We start from the raw sequence: 22,110 nt of genomic DNA, 5'->3' as shown, positions 1-22,110 counted from the left end.
GCAGCCTAACTGCAGTGCTTTATGCTGGCTGGTGTGCTGTGAACGTGTTCTTGTAACCCCATGAACTGTAGCCTACCAGGTTCCTCTGTCCATGAGCATTCTCCAGAAAAGAATCCTGGAGTGGGTGGCCATTTCCTCCTGCATGGGATCTTTCTGGCCCAAGGATTGAACCTGCATCTTCTGCATCACTTGCATTGGCAGGCAGATTCTTTACCACTGAGCTATCTGGGAAGCCCATATGGTGGCTGGTAGGAAAATACAAAGTTTTCAGGAGCTTGTCCAGCCTTTCGGGACTTCTCAACAGATGTGACATTTTCTGAGCAGAGCACAGAATGAATTTTCAGTCTCCTGAGTTCCATTTTGTCTTGGATGTGTCTTTCCTTTTTTGCTGTTTTCATTGTATGTTACAGTCTTTGATATAAAGTAATTTCCAGATTTATTCTCCAAGATCTATCTCTAAAGACATAAAGCAGATTTGAACAGGTGTGGCTTTGTGACCCGATACTTCATCCACCTCAAATTTTTCACTTTAGGGTCATCATATTAATAACTATTATCAGCATTTTTTTCCAATCGCTTGCCATGTGTTCCAAGAGGCATTTTATATATAGTTTCAAATTTAATTTTCCACATTCTTCTATGTATTAAGTATTAGTCTCTCAATTTTGCATTTGAGGAAACTGAAGTTAAACAATACGTCACTTTCCAAGACACATGGAGAAGAGGTGGAGCAGTGAAATGTAATGAGTCTTTCTGATATCAATAGCTGAGATTTTGCTCATCCCACCATACTCTGTGCCTCTCATATTCTCGTTCTTAGTGGTGGAGAGCAAGATGACTTGGAATGCTCTTCTCTACCATTAACAGGGATCCTAATCCAATATCTTGATAGGCTGGACTCTAGGAGTTGAAAATAGAATTTCTCTATCTCTTCTAGCAGTTAAATTTTGTAGTTGGTGCCAACTTAGTGTCTAAAGCTCTGCAATTTTCTATTGGATTTGGTTTTGATTGGGTTAATTTAAAAATATTATGGAACATAAATAAGTTAACATGAACCTAATCATTATTTTTAGAAACTTGAAGTTCATGAGTTAGCATTTTACTTGACAACTGTTTTATCATCTTTATTGATGGAAACCTAGCAAATGATATGAATTCTATCCCATTGACTATGCTTGCCATCAGATATATTACCAGGGCATTATTTTTTCTATATACAAACTAATATCACTTGATAAATATCTGTAGTTGTTAAATTTAAAAGCATGAAATATGCAGTTAATTTACTACTATGTCAGTGTTCTCAAATCTCTGGCATTCTATTTTAAGTGAATTTGTACTCTTATACAAAGCAGCATTTTTTTATCCAAAAAAGGATTTTGTAAAATCTCTCACAAAGGTAACTGATTACATGCTTTCTGAAAACACATAAGTTTGCAAAATTATAACAGAAATAATTTTGATACAGTCTTTAATTTCACAATTACATTGACCAGCATTAGATATATAAAAGATCACCTTGGTGGAAAAATTGTGTTTAATTTTGGCCTTCCATCTTGCAATACATATTTTCTTTTGACTGAAGATATCTGACAAACAGAAATTTACGGTGGAAATGACCTCTCAACTTTATTTATGAAACCGGTAGCAAAACATAGCAGTAGATCACAGAATGACATATGATTACTGTTTCTTATAAGAAGTACAGTAGCATGCATTGCCGTGAAGCATGCTCCATACTGAAAACCCACATGTTCTATGCTACCCCAGGGATAGACTACCTGGTGTAAAGGGAAGTTTGGCAGAATCAGTTCACTACAGAAACCTCGGAGTTCTACTAGAAATGTGCCAAGTCACATGAAAAATTGCAGGAAAAAGTATATTTTTCAGTTTTGCCTTATCCACTGTGGTTGTAAAGCCCGAATTTTATATTTTTATATATAAGGACAATTTTCCACTTAAGTGTGTTTACTGTGGAATTGGAGTCCTTGCCAATTCTTACCACTTTTCATTATTTTTTCTATGTCAAATGTATCTTTTGAATGACATTCCATTGTATAATTTTTATTTCAAAGTTCACTATTGATTTTCTAAGATCTATATTATGAAATAAATATTGATAAAGTAAATCTTAATTTTTAAAATGTCATCAAATCAAGACAAACCTGGTTTTCTGCCAAAAATTAAATATAAGCTTAATTCATATATTTTACTTTGACATGAGGTGTTTTTTATGTAAAATTGTATTGTGCAATGTATGAAAAAAGTAAGTAATTTTATAATATGAACAAAAATGATTTCATTTTCTACAATGACATTTTTTAAGTTTTATGATTAAGCTCTAAATTGCAAATAGTAATTTCTTTCTTATTGGCTATTTTAACAGATTTTACTGATTTTTGCTATTTTTCTACTTTATTCAATAATTTGCATTATATATACAGAAAGTCTATGACAAGCCTAGCTATTTTTTGAATAAAGATAGTAAAAAGCCATGTGGTATAAGCACAGTTATCACCAAAATGACTTTCAGTGCCAACGAAATAAATTACTATCACCAAAAGTATAAGTGGTAAACACTGAAGAATAAGCAAGACAGTAGGCATAAATGGATGGACTTGCTTTTTGAGGTATTTCTGATTACATTCATCATTTATAATTCACATTCATCTCTTTTGTTAAGAAACCATGAACTCATTTATCTGCATCATTTTTATGAAACTTCCTGTTGTCAATTTTATTTTCAAGATCAGATTTGTGTGCTACAAGTGGAAGGGAGTTACAATAGAACAGAATAAGCAATACCAAAAAGAAAAGGATGTGAAATGTCCAGGGACAATCGCTTGCTCATAGACGATCATGTCCTCATAGATGATCAAGTATAGTAATTCACTGTAGCCACATTTATGTTCCCAGGTGAAAATGTCTGAACCATGAGATAACCACATACTGATGAAATAAATTGGATACTGGGAATACAATCTCAAATACTTTTATAACTCTTATTTTTAAAGTGAATTTCTTCAAATATATCAATGTTTCTATAATTCATTTATCACCAATCTGCTACAGATATTTGTATAGAAATAAACTATTTGAGGTACATGGGAAGGGCAAAACCCAGTAGAGGTTTGTTTTTCATTTGGTTTGCTTTTCATTTGGTTTGCTTTTTGAAATTAATATTACCTTATGTTACTATGAAAAATTCAGTGTAAATGTGGAGGTGTTTACTTACCACATTATACTGAAAAAACCAATGAGAAATAAATTTGGCATGTTAAAAATAACCAGTTCAGGAATCTGTTGAAACAGTGTTTTGTTGTTTTGATTGCATGACTGTTTTGTTTGCATCCCATTACTATTTAATTAAACTGAATATTCATTGAATATATTCATCGATTAACTCAGAAGAGCATTCAACTAGTCTTAAATTTGTTGTCTTGGACATATTTCAGTCTAGCACCCTTTGTCAGATGATCTTTAGATGTTATATACTAAAAAATAGTAATGGATATTCAAATCTTTATGTCTTCTCCTGTGCTATTTTTCTGTTTTTTTTTTTTATTCCTTTTGTGTGTGTGTGTGTGTGTGTGTGTGTATACATATATACATACATATGTGAAATGTTTGCCACATTACAGATGAGGATAATTTTAGGAAAAAATAAAGTGCCAAAAGTATGTTTCACTTATGGCTAAGTGACATCTTGTGATAACAGCACATGACATAGTTCAGAGACTATATTCAGTTAGGACATTTTGACCTCTGACCTTTGTCACTGAACCTCCTGACAAGAAGTAGCTATCTATCAAAGTATAAAGATTAATGGCTGAGTTTATCTATGGAGGCCACATGTATAAAGCTTTAGATTGGGAAGTTAAGAAGTAAAGCCAGTTGTCACCTCAGGGTTATTAATTCTAATCATATAGAAATGACGTTGGTCCTCAGGAGCTCAACAAATAACCCTGAGATGATAGGGATCATCTTTGTGCTGTCTCCTGTCTACCCCTTTGTTCTCACCTCAGGCATTTTATGTCTAATAGACAAGTGGGAATCTTCTAAACCCCAGTGATTTGTATCACTGCAGTCCTCATTTAGCTGTTGTTGAACACAATGGCCCAAACCTCTTTTCTCTTCATCCACACTGTTGTTTGTTTGTCTTTTATCATTTTTTACTTGGATTTACTGCAACCTGCCATCTGTCTTGTTTAACTTCAACTCATTCTCCAAATAATGTCACAGGCAGTCTTCTAAAACTATAAGTCCAACCAAGTTACTTTCCTGTTCAAAATCACTTACTGGCCTCTTGGAACTTTAGGGATAAAATTTACCATCCATAGCATGACTTACAATGTCCTGATCTCATCTATGTTTAAATCTACATCCTCACATTTCACTCTTGCCTTCAATCCAAACTCCAACAGCGGTACACTGATGAAAGCTCTCAATCCCAACTTTATGTTCCTCACTTTTAGGGCTTCACATAACCTGATACTCTGCCTTGAATATCTTACCATAACCCCATTGTCACAAGACTCAGCTTAGATGTCTCTTATTCTAAGAGGTATCTTACAATCTTCCTCTAAGCCTTATCTATCTTTCAGGAGGTCCATGTCATTAAGCATTAAACTGTAGTACTTTGAAATCCATGTATCTGCTCAAAATTTCTTTTCATTTGGTACTTGAACATTGTGTAATTTAAACATAGTATGACAAATTAGGTGTATTAATGGTCTGTGATTAGATATCAATTTCCTGTGTTGTGTGCCAAACAAATGTTTCACTCAAAGGGGGGAAAATGGTATTTTGAAAGATGTATAACTTAGGTATTCTGTACATTTTCTTCTGCATATGTTATCCTAATGTGATAACACAGTAATATAAATTTATTTGAAATTATATTTGATTGTATTATAGAGTTTTAATTTAACCCAAGACCATACTTTAGCAGAAAAGTATGATTATATAATTTGAAGCAATATTAACATACCTAATGTAGTTTAAATATGAAAATACAGCAATATTTCTCCCTAAGCACCAGTTTACTTAGAGCTAATACTAGACTATGTTAGCTGGAAATTCACACAAACAGTTCACAGATTTGACAGGCTCTTCTAATCAGCCTCATTATTATGTAATAACTAAGTAACAATGAATCAACATTGAATGCTTGAATGAAGAATTTGAAGTCTGTTGAAGTTTATAGATTCAAACCATGAGTCCCACGGATTGCTTATCAAAGATGAGATTTAACAGAGCTGTGTATCTTTCCCTCATTTGTCATACTGTCACTGGCTTGAGTGCTCTGAAAAACATTTCATAGAAAAAAAATACTGTCTTTTCAAGTCTAATAGGAAATAAAGACAAAGTTGCAGCAAAGTGATTCTTTTACATTTTGTATTTGAAGATTTTACAGCCACTAAGTCATATGTGAATAATAAATTTAAAGTCGAAGTGAATGAAGATGACAGAGAATATACCTTTTTAAATCCACATGATTTTCTCTCTATGTATACAGATAATTGAGTTCCAAACTAGACTAAACATTAGTCAGAAAGATCCTCTTAATAGTATGATTAAGGTATGTACAAAGATACTTCTTGAAAATTGAGTTGCTTTATTTATTGTAATATCTTCTGACATTGTGGACTATTTTTTTTTTCTGTTTCAAGATTTCAAATTTTTTAGAATAAAAACTGTTTTCCCTTTTCAAATTAAGAAAACTCCTATTGAAGTTAGTGTTTCTTGTGTCAATTGTTGAAATATTGAAATTTCTTAAAATTTGATATCATACAGATATAGTACCAGGTATCAAGAGAGGCAAAAACTCTATAGTTTTATTTCATTTTTTATAGAATAAAACAGCTTAAATTCAACTGTAGAAACTTTATTGTTTCTCTAACCATAAAAGGAAAATGAATCATTGAAACTCTTTGAGTTAAAAGTCATGGACAGTGGTTAAAGAGTTATGGGAATGCTTAAGTGACAAAATCTTTGTGCACAATGATTAATTTTCTATACAACATAAGAGATAACTGAGTCCATAGTAACACATAAGTGAGATAAACAATAGTTGTAAAAGAGACTGTATAAATTTTATATATGGAGCAGAGTGAGTTGATTATAGTTTAGTGGAAATTAAAGTATATGTTCTAAATTTTATTAAAATATGAATAATCTGACAAAAACTATCAGTAGAAGTAGGAAGTAACATTCATTTAATAGTAGAAATGATACTGTTTTACTAATTTTATATTGAATGGACAAGAAAACTTGTCCATTCTTTGTGATGAGTATTTTTTAATCATCATCAGAATGAACATGTTGAGTAACTAGATGATTTATTTACATACTTTCCAACAATTCTAAGATATACAGTTTTTCACATAGTAACATTTCTGAAATAAGATGGCTTCCACAACCATATTCGGCTGTGGTGAATTTGAGAAGGACATACATACATACTCTATCTTGCAAATGATGGCAACATTAGATTTGATCAAATATGGTATTTAAGAACTGAAGCTATCTGATTCTGTGCACTCAAAAGATTGAAGGTTTAGAGTTATGCATTACAATACTGAGAGACCCTGATGTGTACATTTCTGAAAGCAAATGTAGAGCAAATCCTCTTACGTGAATCCACTGAACAACCATATTAATTCTTAGAGAATTATATACCACAGAAGCTACATATTTTGATCTACTTCAACTCACATGACAAATCATATTAGCATGCATCATGTACTTCAGTGGGTCTACCCATTGATTAGATAAAATGCAGGTTATATCCAAATTCTGGTAACATCACAATTCTGTCACTCACGATATGTAATAGAATAGATTTTGTTGAAAGAGTTGTAATTTTGCTGTTGGTTGCATTGTTTTGCTAAGGAGATTTAAGGTTATATAAAATCTTTAAGGTTTTATTGGAAAAAAAAAAAACACAATGGCCATAAAGAAGACTAGAATGTTATCCATGAAACCAATCCTGACAGAAAACCAGAAAAAGCTTATCTCTGTAATGATACTGAAATCTCAATTCTTACTGGTCACAAGGCCTGCCGAAAATGCAGCTCAGAAAGTTGGAGATATGTCTAGGTCCAACACAGCTTTGGGACTTCACTTCCAGAATTCCATTCATCTTTATTCTGTGCTGTGCTTAGTTGCCTAGTTGTGTCCAACTCTTTGCAAGCCCATGGACAGCAGCCTGCCAGACTCCTCTGTTCACAGGGATTCTCCAGGCAAGAATACTGGAGTGGATTGCCATGCCCTCCTGCAGGGGATTTTCTCAATCCAAGGATCAAACCCAGGTCTCCAGCATTGCAGATGGCTCAATCGGATTTTTTACCAACTGAGCCACCAGGGAAACCCCATATTTATTCTACTGAATCATTAATGTAAATGAGCAAACCTAGTCTTTATTTTCTCTTTCTGCTTTTTCTCCCCGTACGTATGTGTGTGCTCAGTAGCTCAGTCATATCAGACTCTGCTAATCCATGGACTGTAGTTCCTCTGTCCATGGGATTTCCTAGGCAAGGATACTGGAGTGGGTTGCCATTTCCTTCTTCCCATCCCAGGGATCGAACCCATATCTCCTGTGGCTCCTGCATTGGCAGGCATTCTTTACCATTGAACAACCTGGGAAGCCCCTCTTCTCCCCCTATCAGCTCTATATTTCACATTTGACATTAATACAAATACCCTTACTAGCTTGATTAATTATTATTCATGCTATAATTTGGCTGCCCAATAATCGGTTTTCTTCCTGATTCATATAGCTTTGGCCAGGGTCATCAGGAATGTGGTCATTCTTGGCATTTCTCCCAACCACGGTTCTGAGCTCAGTATGCATTCTGAAGCTGGATCAAATAACATGAGGCACTAGGAGGGGTAATCTCAAATACAGTCTAATTTATATTTTTAAAATATGTCAAACATTGTTGGGGAGCCCCAGTGGCTCAGCGGTAAAATATGTAAAACACTGCAAATGGCAATATATGAAATATAATTAATAACAAATTACCTCTTTTGAAATAACATGAAACTGTAGTGACTAAAGGCTTTGTAGACACACAATAGTATTTTTATTTTCTTTTTCCATTATAACACCAAGACTTAGGACCAATTAACCCCGGCGTCTTTCTGAACCCAAATTCAGTCATTCCATACCCTACAGGCCAGTTTAAGTGTTTTAAGGCTAATCTCTAATACATTTTGAGATATATCTTCTTCATGCCATGTTCAGAGAACTTTAAACCTTTATTCTTTCAATTACCTCTCACAGGAAGTCCTGAGTTGCTCTATTTTACAGATCAGAACTGAGGCATTGAAAAGGTTAGGGGCCCTGTCCGTATCTCTGAGATGACTGCAGCGCACATCTTCTGGCTCCAAGCGCAGTGCTCTTTCCACTGTGTCGAACAGCCTACCCAGATTTTCCTTCTTCAGCAATCTGGCCTTGTAAATAAGTTAATTCTTCCTACAGTGTTGTTCTGTTTTTCTAGAGCTTGACATATCTTTTCAAATCTATCTTTTACTGTGCATCTTAAGTTTGAACACACACGATTACCCATATATGTGCCATGTCTTTCTTTTTCCATGTCTTTACCAATGCCACTTCTGTTGCCTGGGATAAATTTCTGTATATTTCTCTTAAATATAGATTGAAACCATCCTTTAATACAGTGCTTAAATGTTCACTTTCTCCATAATTCCTCTTGCTTTATTGAAATCAATTAGGAATAATTCTTTCTGCGCACTTCCAAAGCATTTTATATGTGCAACACTTCTGGGACTTAGTACTGTATATTCTGAAAGAATTATTGTTTTTATAGTTTTAAGTTATCACTCAGCAAACTGTAAGCTGTTTAAGTACCAGTATCATCCCCTTTTCTAGGTCCTATGATATGTAGCTCAAAAATCACAAACTTGCACAGAATAAGTGCATATGGGATATAAAATGTGTTATGTGAAATTAAGTGTACATATTGAGACATTTTGAGCTAACAATATCTTATTTAATTACTAAAGTAGAGATTAGGGTGAAGCTAATACTCTTAAAATGTGTCAATAGAAAATGACTTATGGTTTCTATTATTACTTATCTATGCAACCAAAAATGCTCGAAATCACTGAGTTTATTGATTTCTCACTCATCAGTTCACTGTTGACTTACTAGCTCAACATAAAACTTTATAATGAATAATGCTGCTGCTGCTGCTGCTAAGTCGCTTCAGTCGTGTCCGACTCTGTGCCACCCCAGAGACGGCAGCCCACCAAGCTCCCCCGTCCCTGGGGTTCTCCAGGCAAGAACACTGGAGTGGGTTGCCATTTCCTTCTCCAGTGCATGAAAGTGAAAAGTGAAGTCGCTAAGTCGTGTCTGACTCCTAGTGACCCCATGGATAATAGGAAATGAATATTTTTTTTGTTTGTAATTGCAGTGCTGCTGCTGCTGCTAAGTCGCTTCCAACTCTGTGCGACCCCATAGACAGCAGCCCACCAGGCTCCCCCGTCCCTGGGATTCTCCAGGCAAGAACACTGGAGTGGGTTGCCATTTCCTTCTCCAATGCATGAAAGTGAAAAGTGAAAGTGAAGTCACTCAGTCTTGTCCGACTCGTAGCGACCCCATAGACTGCAGCCTACCAGGCTCCTCCATCCATGGGATTTTCCAGGCCATAGTCAAAAAGCAACAGTCTAGGCCCTTCTTAACACATAAAAAGGAATAAGAATCAGTATGAATTGACATCTTCATTGGAATCAACATTATAATATATAAAATTATGTTGGCCATAATATTATTAATAAATTGTGATTCTTTAATGTTTGACACTGAAAAGGAAACTGTCCTTTTAAGTTTTATTGTATTTAGTAGTAATGTAGGGCTTAATAAATGTTCCAATACTAGTTATTCTTAATGACAGTCTTGTTTACATCATTTGTACTGTTAAGAAATGACTTTTGGTATATATCTGACATAGAGCATTTTCTGACCACAGAGTGAAAAAGTTTTCTTTATATGCTATTCTAAATTCCTGGAAACTGATATTAAGATTCATTTTTGAATGAGCATTTTACATATACTTTAATAGAATAAATGTTTATATTATCTTCTCAGAAAGAAATCACATAAAATGAAAACCTGTATTCTATGTATTCATGTGGCATGATATAAATTCAATATCTGTCAGAATGCCACACTGGAAATCTGATCAAAGAGTAGAACTGCTGAAAGACTGTGTTTTAAAAGTGGAAATTTTGTTATGACAAGTCGTCAGGACAGAAGTCACCCCAGCTTGCTATGGAATAAACACAGTTAAAGTCTGTTCAAATTTGAAACCCAGTCCCTGACAAATAAACGGAGGTGCAGAATCTCATCGCAGTCACATTCAATAGTGACCTTGAACACATGCAAAGATGAGATTTACTCAATGGGGCTCCGTGACAGTTCTTAAGATTCAACTGTGAAATTGTAGTAGCTTGAACCTAAAGTGGAATTTCACACATACTGAAGAGCAGTCTGTCTCTTTAGTTATGGCAGTTAGAAAAATAATGCAGAGGTTTGTATTTCCATTTGTTTCTGTGAGCCATAATAGCTTTAATAATAGTGAATGTTCAACATATATTTATGTTATTATATTTATCTGTTATTATATCCTTGTAACTAAGTACTGACTGTAGCAGTAATAAATACCTGAGCCCCTAGGAAATTGCAATGTAAAAGTTTACAAGATGCATATACTGAGCACTGCTGCCTTTTCTTAGGGTTTAACTCACACAGGCAGAAATCGAAGCCTAACAAACAGAAATGATCTGCTTCTTATTTTCTACATAAACTGCCATCTGCCAATGCCAAGCTAACGTTTGGGTAACATGAACTATTAAATTGGAAAATATTTCTTTTTGGTTCAGAGAATTCAGTTGGGAATGAATATTAGAATGTTTCACATGGTTATACTTTGCATATTTAAAATGCCTGCAAATCTAATACAGTTATGTAAAGTTTAAAAATAAAATAAAATTTCAAAAAAAAAAATAAATAAATAAAATGCCTGCTTCTTTATCTGTCCATTAAATTTCTGAATTTATCATTCTGTAAGAGAATAGAGGTTGCTTTTATAAAACTCTATATTAAGACAGCATTCTCTGTATGCCCACATTCAATTTAAAAAGATAAAATGCATAAGAATTGATCTGAGAGTGAGGGGATAAATATGCTTATTGCACAAGTCATAGAAAGGAAAAATCACTAGTTTGTATGAATGCTGCATTGAATCTCACAGGTGAAACTTGAACCACAGAAGAAAATATATGCATATTTTATCACAAATATGCTAATATTCACAGTGAACATTCATGAAAGTATGTATTCTTGTTGAAACACGTTTGACCAGAAGTCTAGTGTTGGGGGGAGGGGGCAGTGGGCACATTTATTGTGCTGCAGAACAAATTTTGGGTGACAGTGTTTAGTGACTTTTCCATTGCAGTAGGTAGTCTCTTAAGTCAGAGTACAGTTGTAAGATGAAAGAAGGCCCTTTTTGTCACTTTAGTTGTACTCTATGGGTAAATAGTCTCAGATCCTTTTCTTCTTAGTCCAGAGAGGGATCACAGAATGTGAGATGAACTACCCCATCATCCATATATTGTTAGTTTATAGGAATATATGAGTGCAAAAGGGGCTTCCCAGGTGGCACTAGTGGTAAAGAACCCACCTGCCATTGCAGGAGACGTAAGAGACGAGGGTTTGATCCCTGGGTCAGGAAGATCCCCTGGAGGAGGGCATGGCAACCCACTCTAGTATTCTTGCTTGGGGAATCCCATGGGACAGGGGAGCCTGGTGGGCTACAGTCCATAGGGTCACAAAGAAGCGGACACAACTGATGTGATTCAGCACACACACATGAGTGCAAAAAGAGGGAAAAATATTTTAATTACTATGTGCCCTCAGTTTACTCATCTATAAAATGAGGTGATTCTTCCACCTTATATGCTTAAAAGGAGAGGGTTCATAAAATCTTCCTTTCAAAGATCTTTTAACTCCTGGTTTACATAACATTTATTTTGCCACATAAATGACAAGGTGTTTATGTATTACTGTTACTTCAGGGATATCATAGTCACCAAGAACTTGCTCTTCTGCTGACAGCTGGATACCACAAATGGGGGCATACATCTTGAATAGTTAAGAATTTTTCTTTGTGTTGATTAATACTTTCTTTCTCTCCCCCTGCCCAGACATTGCTTGTTTTGCTATCCAAAAGGATCTACATAGTTTCCATCCTTGACTGGAGGTAAAGAGTAAAGAAAACTCAGCAATATATTTTTACTTTACAAAACTTAGGATAGTATAAATCTAGAATAGCGTTCACTCTTTAACTGCAAAGTGAATGTATTTCTTACTAAGTGAGTCTACTTTTTGCCACCCCATCTCCAAAATCCAGTTCTTGATTGGAAATTTTTTTTTTATATTATCAACCCTTTAGGAGGAGGATTTTCTTATGTGTTCTAGTAATTCTTATTCCAAGAGTCCTGTTTTAAAGTGACTGAACTATTCATTTCAGTCTTTACCTGTAGTAGGAATGAGTTTTCCCCAGTATTTCACCATTGTGCAATAAATTATTCAAATTTTCTAAGCATGTATTGAAACATAAACCATAACTTTAGGAAGAAGATGGGTTTTGTTTACTAAAACAATTAAATATGTTCATATTACAAGGACTGCAGACCTGACTGTTGAATAAAGGTTATCTCATGTTCCAAATAACATCAATGACTTCTATAGAGACATTTATAAAGTGCTTCCCATTCTCTTCATACTGTGAGAGAACTCTATAAAAGCTGTGTTTGTTATGTGCTTTGGCTTACTCAACCCTGCTGATTCAGAGAGCAATAGCATTTCAGTGAAATTGGGTTGTGCTTAGGAATGTTTTGGAGTAATGTTTCTTATATACAAGATGAGGAAAACAGATCCTTAATTTTGAGACCCTATTTTTATTGAATTATAATTAACATATAATGCTATATCACTTTCAGGTATATATTACTAGGTATATCAATAGTGATTTGATATTTTCTCAAATATGAAATGGATCAGTTACTGTCTGTCACCATACAAAGCTGGTACATAATATTGTTGGCTATATTCACTATGTGTACATTACATTCACATACATTTGTTTATCTGAAGGAAATGAAAATACTAACTGGAAAGACATATGTACCGCTGTGTTCATTATAACACTATGTATGATAGTCACAATATGGTAGATAGCTAAGTTAGGTGCTATATCTGTGTTGAGTGTGTATATATATACACTCAACATAAAAAAATATTATTTATATACTTTATTTTGTGTGTATCCTATATCAAAAATTGTATAGATTTCTTGAAGGCAGTATATTTTTCCTCTTCTCACTCCCATTCTTTTCATGCTGCTGCTAAGTCACTTCAGTCATGTCCGACTCTGTGTGACCCCATAGACGGCAGCCCACCAGGCTCCCCCGTCCCTGGGATTCTCCAGGCAAGAACACTGGAGTGGGTTGCCATTTCCTTCTCCAGTGCATGAAAGTGAAAAGTGAAAGTGAAGTTGCTCAGTGGTATCCGACTCATAGCGACCCCATGGACTGCAGCCTACCAGGCTCCTCTGTCCATGGGATTTTCCAGGCAGGAGTACTGGAGTGGGGTGCCATTGCCTTCTCTTTTCATATCATGCATGTGTGCTGCTAAGTCTCTTGGGTCATATCCGACCCTTTGAGATCCTATGGACTGTAGCCCACCAAGCTCCACTGTCCATGGGATTCTCCAAGCAAGAATACTGGAATCAGTTGCCATTTCCTTTTCCAGGAGATCTTTCTGACCCAGGGATTGAACCCGTGTCTCTTATCTCTCCTGTGTTTGCAGATGGGTTCTTTACCACTAGTGGCAACTGGGAAACCCCTAAATATAATTTATGCTTCATAAAAATACAATGAATCAATGGATTTAATACAAGTAAAATCAATGTACTCAAAATTGCTCTGCCTGAAATCTTGATTTTCCCCCCTCATATGTTTATTTTGGTACAGCTGTATTGTTTTTACAGTATTTCTTAGCTGATGAGAGACCAGAATCCTTTCTAAAGCAAACCTTCCCTTCAAAGAGCAATTCGATTAATAACAAAGAGTACAGACACCCTGTCTCAGTATCCACTGGCAATGACCCCAGACTCTCCACCAAACTGAGAAGAGCATCACAAGAATCTCTTCAAGCACTTTCTTCTACTTGTGCATTGGCCAGCACTCTCAACTTGCTGAGCTCTTGCCCCTCAATGGTGGAGGCAGGCAATGATTCAGAATCTTGCTGTTGCTAAGCATGAGTACTGACATCCAAGTCTGGTCACCACTCTCAAAGAGTAGCAGAAAATCATTCTTCTGAATGGCCACATTGGAATTAGAGAATGTGCCTCTTCTTTTCACAGTCTAGTGCTTATAGGTAAATCTATACACAACCCAGGTGGCACTAATGGTAATAAAAAAAAAAAAAAAAAGCCTGACTGTCAATGCAGGAGTCATAAGAGATGTGGGCTAGGTCCCTGGGTTGGCAAGATCCCCTGAGGGAGGGAACGGCAAGTCATTCCAGTATTCTTGCCTGGAGAATTCACATGGACAGAGGAGCCTGGCAGGCTACAATCCATAGGGTCGCCAAGAGCTGGACATGATTGAAGAGACTTACTTAGCACAACACAGCACACATATACAACCCAGTCCTGTTCACATCAGATAAGTCTTCAACCTTCCCACCATAAAAGTTGTCTTAACATCTTTGCTGTTTAATTTTTTATATTGAAAGTTAGCACTGAGAAAGAAGTACCAATTTTGATGGACTATTCATTACTACAGGCTTCCCTGATGGGTCAGAAAAAAAGAATGTGCCTGCAATGTGGGAGATCTGAGTTTGACACCTGGATTGGGAAGATACCCTGGAGAAGGAAATGGCAACCCACTTTATTATTCTTGCCTAGGAAATCCCATGGGACAGAGGAGCCTGGCAGGCTACAGTCCATGGGGTTACAAAGAGTCAGACATGATGGAGGAACTAACTCTTTCACTTTCACTTCCATTTATTACTGCATGAATACACCCATTAGCCTATAATAAGCAAGACTTTGTTATTCTCAGGTCATTGCTATGCTCCTCATCTTTACGAAGCACTTAACAGAGTGCTTTCACTTTAGTTGTCTAATTTTAAGTGGACCATGTTGGTAGATTTCTCATACCCAGAGAAACTCTATAGTTCATGCTCTAGGCTGAGTATTCACACTACATGGGGACATGGGAAACCCATTGCGCAGTGTCTTGCTTCTGTTTTATGACTACTCAAGCGATTATTTGTTTAAGAGATTTAATGAAAAAGGAACAGATCAACGAACATACCGATCAGTTGTGAACCTGGTGATGGATTCTCATTCCCAACACCACAGGCTCATGGACTTGTGCAGTGAGGATCAATGGAGGGGAGGAAGGGAATCTTAATCTTGAGTGAAAAAGTTATCTGCTGCTATCACATAATGAGTGCTTTCCACTCTGATATTTTAAAGCCCAGCCATTGGGCATTTCACTAGGGAATCAATCAAGAGTGACAATGAGTATTTGAAACTGTTTCTACACTGATATGAGGAAGCCTCACTCACATGTCTTCAACATCAATGAAATCACCATAAGTTTTCCCCTGGAAGTCTTTATCACCCTGGGAAAGCAGATGGGAAAAAAGTGTCATGCCATCAGATGTTGATCATCTTGAGATTTAGATACTAGTCCTCCTTGTTGAACTTCAGCCCTGCTAAAACAACTGTACAGACACCTGGGAAACACTATGGCATATGCTATTTTCATTATAAAGCATTAATTCAAGAATGAGATTAAAAAGACAAATTTCTCATTTCCTTGGGCCCTACCATCAAGAACACACATGCATACACACACACACACACTTGGAAATTTTCTAAAATTTTGTAACCTCACTTTCATCATTTGCAAGGTAGAATTAAAAATAACTACATCAAAATTAGAAGAAATGAAATGTGAGAAATTATGGAAGGATTTTGATCAATGCTTGATAAACTTGTCATTTTCCTCCATTTTATATAAAAAAATACCCTGCAGAGTGCTCCAAATCTAGGTCAAAACCCATCATCACTGATCATTCACTACCTTTTAAACCTGTGTTAGCAACTGCCATAATGAACTGCTTGCGTTTCTTACCTTAAATTCTAAACTAAACAGCTTTGGTTTAATCCCAATCAAGTATATTCTACACTGCATAATAAAATTTTAGTATATTAAAATAACCTTAGTATATTAAAGTAAAATCTTAACATATTCTATTTGGCTTCCCTGGTGTCTCAGATCGTAAAATAAAGAATCCACATGCAATGCAGGAGACCTGGGTTCAATCCCTGGCTTGGGAAGATCCCCTGGAGGAGGGCATGGCAACCCACTCCAGTATATAATGCATAATAAAATCTTATCAAGATTACAGTTAGTTCAGAGTTCAGTTATTTCACTTCAAGAACAAGCACTTTTCTATTTTAATTACTCTTGATAAGTATTTCTAAACATAATTGTTGTAAAGGGAGCATTCTGGTCATAACCTGTTCACTGCCTTGAGGCCATCATTAAATACCCTGTTACAGTGATCTGCTGTCCACAGCCTGAACGTAATGCTGAGTGGACACATCCAGTAATGATTGCCCTGGAACTTGCTTTCAAAGACAAATTTCCCATTATCCGTAAGAATTTCAGTCATCTTTCTCTTCCTGAGAAAAGCGGAGTGTGCCCTGTGCAGCAGTAGGATGCCTGGTCATGAAATTATGCAAACTTCTTAAATACTTACCCAATTTTGACTCTTACATATTATGTTCTAATATTCATTTGATCAGAAATGAAAACGTTTTTTTTTCTTTTTTACTTTCCAAGTCTTATTTTCTTCGTATTGGAAGACCAGTTCTTTCACTGTATATAATCCTAGTAATGGTTCTATCATATGCTTAATTCTTAACTTGGCCAAGCCATCTATGAAAACCCCTGTGTCCTCAGTTGCTGTCATGTCTGATTCTTTGTTACCCAATGGACTGTAGACCACCAAGCTCCTCTGTCCATGGGATTTTCCAGGCAAGAATACTGGAGTGGGTTGCCATTTCCTTCTCCAGGTTATCTTCCCAACTGAGGGATCAAACCCGTGTCTCTGTGTCTCCTGCATTGGTGGTAAATCCTTTACCATTGAGCCACATGGGAAGACCATGCCATCCCAAGTTTTGTAATCATGTGGAATATGCCTATCCCCCTGCTCTTTATTCATCATTGACTAAATATTGTTAGAAAATCATAATCACTTATTTAATGCTATAAAGTGTTGAGATTAAAATTCATGAAGATAGCCTCCCAAGATATAATCTCCACCTCACAGATGGGAGATGTTTGTTCAGGAAGATTAAGTGATACAGTAAGTGGCTGAGCTAGGACTGAAATCAGTCCTGTTTGAGAGGGGACCATGATCTCTCCTTGGTGTCATGTGAGGTCTTCTGACAAGGGCAGCAAGAGTGACCATGTGGAGGTACAGGAACCCTATCTCCCCTATTGCCCAAACTAAAGGTTTAAATTTCTCTTTATTGTTTAGTCTTTTATTCTCAGGTATAGGAATCTGCATGCCCACCAATCTCTTTTAATCATCCTCAGTGCAAACAGAGGTCTTTCTCTCCACATTCTGCTTTTTTTCTTTACATTTTGTGGTGTCAGTTTTCTCATTCTTCTCCACTTTCACAAAAAAAATGCTTAGTTTATCTGCTACAAGTCTGTTCACTATGTCTGTGTCTCCATTGCTGCTCTGCATATAGGTTCATCAGTACCATCTTTCGAGATTCCCTACATATGTATTAATATACAATGGTGGACCTGGAGAAGGAAATGTCAGCCCACTCCAGTATTTTTGCCAAGGAAATCCTGTGGACAGAAGAGCCCAGCAGGCTACAGTCCATAGGGTTCCAAAGAATTGGACATGACTGAGTAACTGAGCATACAACAGTGGTGGAAGGAGAGAGTGGGACAAATTGAGACAGTAGCATGGAAGCATATACATTACTATATTGAAAACAGATAGCAAGTGGGGATTTGCTGTATGATGCAGGGAGCTCAAACTTGGTGTTCTGTGACAACCTGGGGTTGGGGGGGAATGGGATAGGAGGTGGGAGGGAGGGAGAGGACACATGGATACCTATGGCTGATTCATGTTGATGTACAGCAAAAACTAACATAATATTATAAAGCAACTATCCTCCAATTAAAATAAACTAAATTGATAAAAAAGTGTCTACCAATAAGAGAATTCATTCCCTTTTTCACAGTAAATAAACTGTCACGTGACACTGGATGTAAGTTTGTTGCTTTTTATACTTTGCAAATGGCAAGCTTGCTGTGGCTGAGAGGATAGAAGTGTTGCTTCATTACTTAATTTTTTGAGAGGATGTGGAAGAGAAATCACTTTTATGTCTGGATTCAATTTCCAATACTAAGGTCCAGAATTCTGTTGTCATTATTGTTTATAATTCATAACATTTATTTATTAACTAGTTCAGTAAACATTTATGGAGTGATTACTATATACCAAGCACTGGGAAAAAGAACAAAGGACAAGGCAATAGAGTAGGTTGCTGTCATGAAATTTACATCTATGTTAAAGTGAAAGTCACTCAGTCATGTCCGACTCTTTGCAACCCCATGGACTATACCGTCCATGGAATTCTCCAGGCCAGAATACTGGAGTGGGTAGCCTTTCCCTTTTCCAGGGGATATTCCCAACTCAAGGATCAAACCCAGGTCTTCCCCATTGAAGGCAGATTCTTTACCAGCTGAACCACAAGGGAAACCCACATCTAAGAGAGAAATAGACAAAAAGTCTGAAAGACAGAATGCAAGGTAGTCAGTTCCAGGTATTCACAACTGCTGTAAAGAAACCAAAGCAGGACAAAGTGATATGAGAGAGGCTGGAGGAGGTTAGGGGTCAGCAAGTCTGGCAGAGGAGGCTGTCTTAGTAGAGAACCAAATGAAGAAGGACCAAGCAAGCACAGGCCCAGAAGGAAGTGTTCTAGGCTAAGAAGTACACATAGAAAGGCACCAAGACAGGAAAGAGCAACTTGTGTTCCTGGAACCAAAACAGCCAAAGAGGCTGGACTCTACTAAGCAAAATTGACAGTAATTCATCATGATGTTTTTGGGACCTGAATTCCTGTATGTCTGCTATAGACAGAATTGTGTCCATGAAAATTCATATTTGAAGCCCTAACTGCCAATAAGGTGGTATTTAAAGATTATGTCCTTAGGACATAATTCAATTTAGATGGGGTCAATAAGGTGGGGGCCTCATACTGGGATTAGTGAACTCATAGGAAGAGATATTCACAAAAGAGGACACTATATGAGGACATAGAGAGAAAGCTGACATCCACAAGTCAGGATGAGTGTTCTCACCAGAATTCAGCTATGCCGGCATGCTAATTTCAGATTTCCAGCCTCCAGAACTGTGAGAAATACATTTCTGTTGTTTAAGCCACCAGTCTATGGTATTTTATTAGAGCATCCCAAGCAACTACAACAAGGGCCTTCAAAACCATATTAAAGCCACTGGTATTTTATTATAAGTAGCAAAGAAGGCAATGAGTAGATTCTCCATGATAAGTTTCTGGTTTAATAACTTTCATGAACTCTAATGATTCTCAGCAAATGGAAAGTATAGACTGAGACACAAGCCAATCTATGATTAAATCTCTAGATTTTCATTAAAAGTTCAATAGCACTTATTATTGTTGTTATTACTATTACTCTGATTAGTGCTCAAATGCTTGCTGGAAAAGTGTTTCAGGCTTTTCATCAAAAATTGTCATTCCATGCTTGTTAAATGATCTCAATCATTGCTTAGTTCTTAATTTATATTGAAAATGAATGAAAAAGTTATAAAAATTGCAAGAATAAAAAAATGAACACTTTTATAAATGTAGCATTATTCCATAAGTCTTCTTAAATCAAACATGTCATTCACAAAGTAGATTGTTCTGTTCCTTAGTAATCAATCCCAGGGAAATATGAGAAAGTAGAACTATTGCTCTATTTATTAAGAAAATAAAAACAATAAACACTAGTTGATACCTCTGTGTTGTTTTGATTGATAATAAGAAAATGTAGTTATTTTAAAATCCAGGTGTACTGTGAAAAAAATGATCATTGAATGTAATTCCTATAGTTAGGTAGAATTATCTGTTAAATGGATTAAGCCTGGTTAATTTTCTTGTATCAAGTCCAAAATCTTATCTCTAACTACCAATTGGACTTGTTCAGATGATTTTCCCATCATTACCTCATTCTCTGAATCTGTAATTCAGAATCTTCCTCCACTTCTTTTCCTCCTTTCTTGATCCCCTCAAAACTAGGGCATCACTGGTGTATTCAAGAACCAGACAAAATACACACATTTCATGTAGCACAAATACTATATATTCATGAAAATAGGTTAAATTTACATAATATAAAGACTTGGAAGAAAAATTCTAACAAGGTAAGGGGTAGATGACATCTTCTTAGGGTCTAATCTGTGCATCCCATCTGTTTGTGAGGAAATAGAAAATAGCATTCCCATGTAGACTGCTTTAGTGATTGAGAAGACTACAGATTGGAAGAATACATGTATATGATTTTCAGGACTGTATTTGATGCACGCTTCTCCTTATCCATCACTGTTTTTCAGTTATCATTCCATTCTCTCCAGTGGTTCATTCAGTGACCACTAGCAGTTTTTATGGAGCTCTGCAGTTTGTTTTGTTTCTGCTCACATGCTGCTCATTGAGTAACATTTGCTTTGTGTATCAATTTCTAGAGAGATGCTAATATTTAGATATCTATGTAAGTTAGGAATATATTATATTAAATATCAGTTTCTAAGACACCATCACCAAATAGCTTTTTCGAGATAAGAAAACAGTATAATGTGTATTTTACCATTTCCTTTGAGTTTCCTTTGTGTTTCAGAAAAAGCCTATTATTAAGCAAATTGGACAGATATCATGTCATGTTAGACATAGAAATTTGAGGTTAGTGCTAATTAACAATACAAAGTCCAAGGCTAAGTAATTAGCTCATAACTCCTACCTTATTCTTTATTCTGTATCCTGACAAGAAGGAGTATTTAGATGCAAATTTTTTGGCCAAGAAAATACAATTTGCAATATTCAATATATGTATTTTTTTTAGATTAGTATTTCTGCACTTGAAAATATGTTGTTTACATTTTTGGAAAAATATACTGAAAATGTAGGAAGGATACAATGTATAATTTCTACCCAACATAAGCAATGTATTACATTTCAAAAGTTTCCCACAATAGATATTAAGATTTGTGAACATACCCATCTCTGCACTTGTATTAATATTTGCAATGCTGTTTACACGTGAAATACTTTCTATTAAACATTTTACCTAATTTATTAATTTCAAGTCAACTTTGAAAACAAAGTAATCTAAATAGGTAGGTTAAAATTGGCTTAAATTTTATTTAGTATAAACTGTGGGTTGAGTATTCAAATTATTTAATATAAATACTGAAATTTCATGAATATTGAAATAATCTAGTTGGCTAAAACCATAAAAAGGAAAAATAAGTTATAGATTAAAACCTTAAATTGAGACATAAAATAGTCTTCTCACAAAGAAAACATTATTTATCATACTTTCTGAGAGAATATGATAAAATTGTTCTTTATACTTCTTCAAAGTAGCCTTTATGCTATGCTGTGCTAAGTCACTTCAGTCGTGTCTGAATCTTTGTGACACCTTGCACTGTAGGCCACCAGACTCCTCTGTCCATGGGATTCTCCAGGCAAGAATACTCGAGTGGGTTGCCATGTGCTTCTCCAGCACCTTTAAGTAGGTAAAGGGGGAAAAAGAAACTTTTGTATATTATAAATGTGAATTTTTTATTTATTTGAATTACTAATACTACTTATGTTCTTCAGTCTTCAGTTGGGTAATGAAAACCCAACTGAACACTACATTGTACTATATTAAATATTCTTCAATGCAGTGTGTACCACA

The 22,110-nt window shown here is 35.7% G+C and overlaps 1 protein-coding gene across 3 annotated transcripts in view; it reads left to right on the top strand.

Annotated features, from left to right (window-relative positions):
* Positions 1–22,110, top strand: part of ROBO1 (roundabout guidance receptor 1) — a 1,291,095-nt gene that overhangs the window by 185,122 nt on the left and 1,083,863 nt on the right. The window lies entirely within an intron of this gene.

This window comes from Bubalus bubalis, chromosome 1 (genome assembly GCF_019923935.1).
Source record: "Bubalus bubalis isolate 160015118507 breed Murrah chromosome 1, NDDB_SH_1, whole genome shotgun sequence".
Lineage (NCBI taxonomy): Eukaryota > Metazoa > Chordata > Mammalia > Artiodactyla > Bovidae > Bubalus > Bubalus bubalis.
Note: the sequence above shows the minus strand (reverse complement) of the source record. Positions and strands in the feature narration are given on the sequence as shown.